Source organism: Myotis davidii, unplaced genomic scaffold (assembly GCF_000327345.1).
Source record: "Myotis davidii unplaced genomic scaffold, ASM32734v1 scaffold1351, whole genome shotgun sequence".
Classification (NCBI taxonomy): domain Eukaryota; kingdom Metazoa; phylum Chordata; class Mammalia; order Chiroptera; family Vespertilionidae; genus Myotis; species Myotis davidii.
In genome coordinates this window covers 289,389-298,920 of record NW_006282375.1, presented here as the reverse complement: position 1 = coordinate 298,920, position 9,532 = coordinate 289,389, and positions in this window count along the sequence as shown.

Sequence of the window (9,532 nt, the reverse complement as noted above, 5' to 3'; positions counted from 1 at the left end):
GGAGGGGAGGGTGAGAGGAGTAAGAAGGAGATGGACACAGGAAATGAAGAGAGAGAAGGGAGGAGAGAGGAGGGAGAGGTGCTGCGGGAGGTTCAAAGAAAGGGAGGCAAAGAAAGCAGGAAAGAGGAGGATGCTAAAATGGGGTGAGGCCAGGAAAATAGTTAAATATAAAGAAAAAACAGAATGTGAGAGTGAGGGGAGTTTAAAAGGAGTTAGGAAGAAAATTAAGTACAGGGTGATTTTTAAAAAATATATTTTTATTGAGTGTGATTTTTAAGTGGAGAATTCAGTACTAAGACAGGACGAAAAGCATAGAAAGAGAGAGAGAAGAAAGTATTTTTTAAAATTATCCTTAAAAAGAGTAAAAGGGTGAGGGAGGAGGGGGGAGGATGGGCAAGAGGGGAAAGAGGGAGGGAAGAATTTTATAAAGGAGTCAGTAGAGAGCAGAGTTAAAGAAGAAAAGAGGATGTATGAGTGAACTGTAGGAGCTATAATGAAAATCAAGTATAGTTGTGTACTGGGGACAGATTTTAAAACTAGGAGTCAGAAAGGAAAAAAGATAAATGATAGTGAATAATTAGGCAGGTAGATAGGTATTAAAAAAAGTGGAAGTGAGTAGAGAAGAATGTATGGGAAAGGTAGGATGAGAAAGAGGGAGGGAAGAAAAGTTTTAAAAGGGGAGCTGGTAGAGCTAAAAAGGAGAATGGGAAGAAGGAAGAAATGGGGGAGGGAGCAAAGCAGGTCCGAGGGAGGAAGTGAAGAAAAAAATTAAGGTGGGAAAGAAGGAAAAGGGAAGGGAGAGCAGGGGTAAAGATAAAGAAAAGAAGGAATATGGGAAGGGAGGGAGGGTAGGAGAAAGATGGGAAGAAGGACGATGGAACAAAAGTAGGAAATAAGGAGGAAAGGAAAGTTGATAAATGATGAGTCAGTAGAAAAAAGTGTTACATAAAGGAGAGAGAAAAATTGTGTGAGGGGGGAAGCCAATACGGAAATCAAATACAATTGTGTGTGAAGGGGATAAGATTTAAAAAAAGAAAGAAGTTAATAAAATACAATAAAGATAGGTAAGTAAGTGTGTGGATAAATAGATAGATGGACACATGCACAGGTAGATAGAACTGATTTGAAAAAGGAGAAAACCGTAAATAGTGAAAGTAGAGAGTTAGAAAAGGAAAGAGGAGAAATGAAAAATGTTAAAAGTGATCATTAAATAGAGTGTAAAAGAAGGGATTGTGCTAGGGGGAGGAAATGAAACATGAGAAACTTACTGTACTGGGGGAAGGGACTGCGGCATGGAAGGGTTACTGAATGTGCTGGGGGGAGGGACAGAGGTATGGAAAGGTTACCGATTGTGTTAGGGTCAGAGACCGTGGAAGAAAAATTGCTAGATTGTCTTAGAAAAACAATATGTTATGATATGCTCCAGCCAGGTGTGACTCCGTTTACCTCCCCCTTGTTCTTATGAACTTTCTGTGAACTTCTAAGGTAACATTGTTTGCTATAAAGGATCATACTGCACCCTTGATCTCTGCCACATGCTCCAAAGCCCCTAGAGGGGGAGATAGGTGCATGGTCAGCTGGCCAGCTTAATAAAGGCTCTTAAATTTAAATTCTGAGTCGGTGGTCTATCTCGCTGAGCCAACCCATAACAGGATGGAATAGGGTGGAAAAGGGAAGGGGAGGGAAGAGTAACAGGAGGGAAAAGGGATAGAGAAAAAGAAGTTTTAAAAGGAGAGCAGAAAAGAAAATATTTTTTTAAAAATGAGAGAGAGAATGTGTGCAAGAGAAATTTTAAAAAGGATGAGCCAGGAAAAAGAGACAATAGAAGGAAGAAATGAGAAGTTTAAGGAGAGGAGTCAGGAAGAAAAGAATTCAGTTCAATGGGATGATGAGGCTGGGTCCCGGGTGTGGCTGAGGCAGAGGCAGTTAGGGGCAATCAGGTCAACAGGGGAGCAGTTAGGGGGTGATGAGGCCAGCAGGGGATCTGGCCTAAGTGGGCAGTCGGACATTCCCCGAGGGGTCCCAGATTGGAGAGGATGCAGGCTGGGCTGAGGGACACCACCCCCCCACCCCGTGCATGAATTTCATGCACTGGGCCTCTAGTCCTATATAATGAAAGGGCAATATGCAAATTGACCGAACCTGGCAATGACCAGTTGCTATGATGCACACAGACCACCAAAGACCAAGTACAGTGGCCCGCCTCCATGGCCGCAGTTGGACATCCCCTGAGGGCTCCCAGACTGTGAAAGGATGAAGGCTTGGCTGAAGGACACCCCCCACACCCCCAGTGCATGAATATTGTGCACCAGGCTTCTAGTAGTGATATAAAACAAAATTACATTATGAGGAAATTCTAAAAATAGCAATTGTATCCACATAATAATAACAGTTTTCTTTCACCAGGAATATGTAACATTTTAATCAAAACAAAATAGCCCTCAAAATATATAAAGCAAAAACTGATATAATTATAGGGAGAAATTGACAAAAGACTAATATTACCTCAATTACTATAAATTGATTTTGGGCTAGGCAAAAAATGAAACCTTTATTAGAAAACATGAGAAGTTGGTAGGACAGTTTAATTAATGTTAAATGTACAGAAATAGATTTTCTTTGCAATAATGAGAAATGTAATCATAACAATTATGTTAACATTTGTAACAAATCTTTAAACATCTAATATTAATTTAAAAAATTTTAAGGGCAATATAAATTAGAAAACAAAATAAAATCTATCATTTTTCTGGAAGGGAAATTTAATATAACATACATATCATTCCCAAATCAGTATCTAGATCAAGTGTGATTTCTGTAGTAATACTGTTATGATGTGGGGATTCAATTTGGGATATCAATAAAGATATTTAAAAATTCACATTGAAGGCATAACCTTGGAAAAGAAAAATAGGAAGAGGTACTTTCCTTGTCAGGTGTTAAAATTTACTATAATGTAGCTGTTAGCAGACCAATACAAATGGCACAGTAATAAATGAAACAAAAAATCTAAAAAATTCATTAATTGACCCAATTCATTAGAAATAGCTCAATTCACTTAACATCTCAGAAGAATTAGGAGAATACAGTGGATAATATTAGGAAAATGGTGACATTTCTACCATGGCTCCCCACCACTAACATCAATTTGATCAATTATTTGCATATGAAAAACGTTCACAAGAGCCAGGGATTATAAGTGAGGGATTAAAGCACATAGATGAAGCATAGAAACAAGAAAATGAGGAAGTCAAAAAATATAACATTCACATAACCCCTACTACTGCTCCCCCAAGCCTAGACAGCTGAATGTGTAGAGCAAGCATTTTAAATTTAAAGGCTAACCGGGGCCAAATAAACAAGGTTTAAGTTTATGGGGGCCGCAAAAAACAAAACAAAAGCTTCAATTTTCATAGTGTAAGGCAACTTGCCAGTGGTCGGCAAACTGCGGCTCGCGAGCCACATGCGGCTCTTTGGCCCCTTGAGTGTGGCTCTTCCTAAGCCTTAGGAGTACCCTAATGAAGTTAATAACAATGTACCTACCTATATAGTTTAAGTTTAAAAAATTTGGCTCTCAAAAAAATTTCAATCTTTGTACTGTTGATATTTGGCTCTGTTGACTAATGAGTTTGCCGACCACTGTCGACCAGGTGTCTAACCGTTAGACACCTCAAACCTGCATTCTGACTCATATGCTCACAGGCCCATAATTAACCCCCTCCCATCTTGGGCCTTAGCCTTGAAAAACCTGTTGCCCAGCCCCAACACCCTTCCCAGTTGTGACCTAGCCTTGAAAAATCTGTTTCCCTGAATACTTACCTTGCAGGGGCCATAAATCATGCCCAGCCCCCATAAGAGGGCCAACTGTGGGCACCAGCTGGGGCCTTTGATTGTAACCTCACCTCCCCATTACCACCATCATAGGGGGGCTGCAAAAGCCCACAAAAAGCCCGGAACTGTGAACAAAGAACTTAGTGCCCTTTATAAGATCAGAGGCCGCTGAGATCAGCGCTCAGCTTTGGGAACCAATTCTCCTGTGCCACAGCACTGGTGCTCCTGCAATAAAGTTCCTTTTCTGAATCTTCCAAGTGCCTGGTTGTGTGTCCTCCAGTCAACTGGTAATTTCTGCAACAATAGAAACGTAGTTTTATTTCAATAGAGACATGCTGAATACAAAGGGCAGAAATAAATGAGTAATCATTAACATAAAATAATAGAACATTTTAATAAAAATTAATATTATTTCTTGAACATTAACTTACTAGACACTGAATAACTCTACAAATTAATAAGTGTAATGCAAATAAACCCATTTTTCTTGTCCTCCAAAAGTGAAATATTTCCTGTTGTGCATACCAAACAAGTCAGTCCCAGACTAATGACGTGGCAATCGGCTGCTAAAATATTCACTGCTAGTATTAGTGGAGAGAAATGGTGCACCTGCATGTAAGGTGAATAAGGGAAAGGAATGCAACATGATTATAGTAATTAGTCATTAGCAAACGTTGTAGCTCATTATTAATAACTAGAGGCCTGGTGATCAATAACATGATCTGGCGATCAGGGCCGATCAGGGCCTTCCTTCTCCCGGCTGCCAGCTCCCATTGTCCTAAATGACTTCTGTGATCCAGGCTCCCAGCAGGCTGCAAAGTACAGTTCCCATGGCTAGACTTCATGTCAGCTCCTGCGGCTTCAGGCTCCCAATGAATGCTTACAAACCAGGCTCCAGGGGTCAGTTGTAAACTCAGGGTCATAGTAGAGCCCAACACCTTCATCCAGGCTTTAGATTTACTCATCCCAGCACCAAGCTGCCCATTGTCCCCAGCAGCAAGCCTTCCCAGCGACATCACTATATTGCTGACTCAGAATCCCTGGGCAGAATGACTGGTAAAAGACTTTGCCTGCTGAGACCAGTATTTACAGACTGAGAAGGGTGCCTACTGTACATCCACAAATGTGCTAATACCAATGCAAGGCCAAAAAGATCATGAATAGTCATAAAACATGACACCATCAAAGGAAACTAATAAAATTCCAATGACTAACCCTAAATAAATGAAGATATATGAACTGTGTGACAAGAATAATCTTCATAAGGAAATTCAATAAACTACAAGAGAGCGCAGACAACTAAATAAAATTAGGAAAAGAATGCATAAACGAAATGAGATGAATAAGAAAGCACAAACCATTAAGAAAAAAAAGTTTAGAAATCCTAGAGTTGAAGACTACAATGATTCAACTGAGGAATTTAATTGTTAACTTCAACATCAGATAGGACAAAGCAGAAGACAGAATTAATGAATTAAAAAACAGGCCTTTTGAAATCAAACACTCTGAGAAGCATAAAGAAAATAAATTTAAAAATGAAGAAAGCTTACATGGATTATGTAATAATATTAAAAGAAACAATTTATGCATTATTATGATTCCAGAAAAAGAAGAGAGAGAGAAGGAGCCGAATGTTTACTTTAAAAATTATAGCTGAGAACTTCTTAATTCTGAAGAGAGATTTAGCTATTCAAGTTAATGAATCTAATTTGTCACCTCAAAATAATTGTCTTCAAGACAAATTACAATAAAACTGTCTAATATTAAAGACAAAGAGAATTTTAAAACCAGAAAAAAAACCCTTACATATAAAGGAACAGCCATAGTCTTTCAGCAAATTTCTTATTAGAAAACTTATAGGCAAGGAAAAAATGAGATTATATATACAAAGTGCTTAAAAGAACTGTGAAACTATAATACTATACCTCACCAAGTTGTCTTTCAGAAATTAGAAAAAAACAACAATAGTTCTTAGAAAAGAACAAATTAAGTTCAAAGAAAGCAGAAGGAAGAATATAACAAGAATCAGAGAATAAATGAATAAAATAGAGAAAAAAAACAGTAGAAAAGATGAGTAAAACTAAGTTGTTTTTTGAAAAGATAAAAATTGACAATCTTTCAGCTAGACTTACTCAGAAAAAAAGAGAGAAGACAAATTCATAAATAAAGTCAGAAGTGGAAGAGGAGACCTTGCAAATACAAGACAAATACAAAGAATGATACGAGATTATTGTGAACAATTGTATGTCAACAAATTGGATAATCTAGAAGAATTGACTAAACTTCTAAAAACATACAAGCTACAAAATCTGAATTATGAAGAAATACAAAATCAACAGACAAATTATGAGTAACTTTTACTGGAGTGTAAAATCACTTAAAAGTCACATTTATTGAAATCCACAAGGCATGTTTCCAAATTTATACACTTATAACCATACTGCGATAAAAATAGAAAATTTTAGTAACATTCAGATACCTCTCAATTGTTCTCTCCTAGCAAACACGTACCAAAAAGTAATCGCTATCCTAATTTTTTAAAATCTTCTTGAATTTGGAGAGACTTTGCCTGTGTCCCAATATGTGGTCTATCTTTGAAAATGTCCCATGTGTACTTGAGAAGCATGTATATTTTGCAGCTTTGGGGTGAAATATTCTGAAGATGTCAATTAAGTCCATCTGATCTAGTGACTCATTTAGGATTGCTGTTTCTTTGTTGATTCTTTGTCTAGAGGATTTATCCAGTGATGTCAATGGGCTATTAAAGCCACCATCTGATCTAGTGAGTCATTTAGGATTGATTCTTTGCTGATTTTTTGTTCAGAGGATTTGTCCAATGGTGATAGTGGGGTATTAAAGTCCCCTGCTATGATTGTATTGCTGTCAGTCTCTCCCTTGATATCTTCCAGAAGTTTTTTTATGCATTTGGATACTCCGGAATTGGGAACATATATGTTTACCAGGGTTATATCCTCTTGTTGTATTGATCCCTTTAGTATTATGAAGTGGCCTTCCTTACCTCTTGTTATGACCTTCACTTTGAGGTCTATTTTGTCCGATATAAGTATTGCTACCCCAGCTTTTTTTTTTTCATTTCCATTTACCTGAAAGATATTTTTCCCTCCCTTCACTCTCAGTCTGTGTGAGTCCCTTGTTCTGAGGTGGGTCTCTTGTAGACAGCATATGTATGGGTCATGTTTTCTTATCCATTCAGCCACTCAATGTCTTTTGATTGGAGCATTTAATCCATTTACGTTTAAGGTTATTATTGATAGGTACTTGTTTTTCGTCATTTTTATTCATTGTGCCTGTGTTCCCTCTTGCCTTTCTATTTCTTCTTTTTACAGAAGTCCCTTTAGCATTTCTTGCATTGCTGGCTTGGTAGTGATAAACTCCCTTAGGCTTTTTTTTTTTTGTCTGTGAAGCTCCTGATTTCTTGTTCAATTGTGAATGATAGCCTTCTTGGATAGAGTATTCTTGGATTCAGACCCTTGCTTTGCATCACTTTGTATATTTCCTTCCATTCCCCTTTGGCCTGATGTGTTTCTGTTGAGAAATCACTTGATAATCTAATGGGAGATCTCTTGCATGTAACTCTGTTTCTCTCTTGCAGTCTTTAAGACGCAAAAAATAAAAAGTTCAAGCAAACAAACAAACAAGGCACAAAAAATAATTTAACAGATACCCATGTGCCAAACACTAATATTGAATACATTTTAACATGTGGTCGTGTGTCCTTTATACATCTTTTTTAAAAATCTATTTTATTGATTTTTTACAGAGAGGAGGGGAGAGGGATAGAGAGTTAGAAACACCGATGAGAGAGAAACATCAATCAGCTGCCTTCTGCACACTCCCTACTGGGGATGTGCCTGCAACAATGGTACATGCCTTGACCGGAATCAATCCTGCAACCCTTGAGTCTGAAGGCCAATGCTCTATCCACTGAGCCAAACCAGTTAGGGTTTTCCTTCAATTTTTAATGATAGCCTTGCTGGATAGAGTATTCTTGGATTCAGTTCCTTGCTTTGCATCACTTTTTATACTCCATTCCTTTCTGGCCTGATGTGTTTCTGTTGAGAAATCATTTGATAGTCTAATGGAAGTTTCCTTGTAGATAACTTTCTTCTCTCTCTCACAGCCCTTAAGATTCTTTCTTTGTCATTAATGTTTGCCATTGTTAATTATGTCATGTCTTGGTGTGGGTCTTTTTGGTTTCATCTTGTTTGGGACTCTCAGTGTTTCTGTGACTTCTTTTCCCGAAATCAGGGAAGTTTTTGGCCTTATTTCTTCAAATAGGTTTTCTAATCCTTGCTCCTTTTCTTGTCATTCTGGAACCCCTATTATACATATGTTACTTAGTTTCATGTTGTCCCAAAATTCCCTTGGGCTTTCCAATTTTTTTCTCCAATTGCTACTCAGATTGGGTGTCTTTTTCTGCCCTGCCTTCTAATTTGCTAATTCAGTCCTCCACTTCTTCTAGTCTACTGTTGAAACCCTTCATTGTATTTTTTAATGTAGCTATATCTTTTTTAAAAAAAAGTTTCCTGTTGATTTTTATATAAGTTTTTGATTTTCTCATCTAGTTGGTTTAGAAACCATATAACCCTTAGTCTAAATTCTTTTCCTGACATATTGCTTGCCACTTTTTCATTTAGTTCCTCATCTGATGACTGCTTTTCTTTGCTTTGGGAGTTTTTTTTTATCTCCCCATTTTTGCTCTCACAGAAGAGTCCAAGCACTTAGAAGTGCAGGGCCTGGGGCTGATGCCTCGGGCTTGGCAGGCAGGGGGCTCAGTTTGAGGCTCACGGGCAGGATGCACAGGACTGGGGTGATGCTGTGGTCTTGGTGGGCAAGGAGCGCAGCCTGAGCTTGTCTGCTGGATGTGCAGGGTCAAGGCCAACACTGTGGGCTTGGTGGGAGGGGAGCATAGTTCGAGACTCACTGGTGGGACATGCAGTGCCGAGGACCAACATGGTGGGCCAGTAGCAGGGAAGTGCACTCCAGGACCCACAGGAGCCCACAGTTGAGGAGGTTGGAGTCCCAGGGTCTGTGGGTCTGCAGCTGAGGCAGCAGGTCTTTGGACATTGTGGTTGTAGGGTCTGGGGTAGTGTCTGAGGCCAGTCTGGCTGGTGGTGAGGCTGGGTTTCTAGTCACAGCAGCTCTTCCCTTCAAGATTGCATGGTTTCTGTTGAGCTGGCCAACCCAGGAGTGATTTCAGTAGTAGCAGGGACTCTTCGTTTCAGAGAGTCTGGTCTGCTAGCCCCTGAGAGTCCTGCAGGATCTAACTGTCCCTCACTTACAACCACATTCACCACAAACATCCACAAACTCCCCTTTTGCTCCTTCACTCACACTCTTTTCCTCACTGACGTCCTGCTGGTCATCATCTTCTGTCACCCTGTCTGGCTTCTTTAACTGAACATTGAATAATTGAGATTCATCCAAGTTGTTGCCAATACTGATAGAATCTTTATTTCCAATGTTTAAAATATTTCATTGCATGAATGTATTAATTTATTTAACTATCTATTAGTTCAACTATTTATGAACATCTGGATTGTTTACAGTTTGGGGCTATTTTGCCACTATGAACATTTTTGTACATATCTTTTGATATATATACTAGAGGCCCGGTGCACAAAAATTTGTGCACTCGGGGGGAGGGGGGGCCCCTCAGCCCAGCCTATGCCCTCTTATG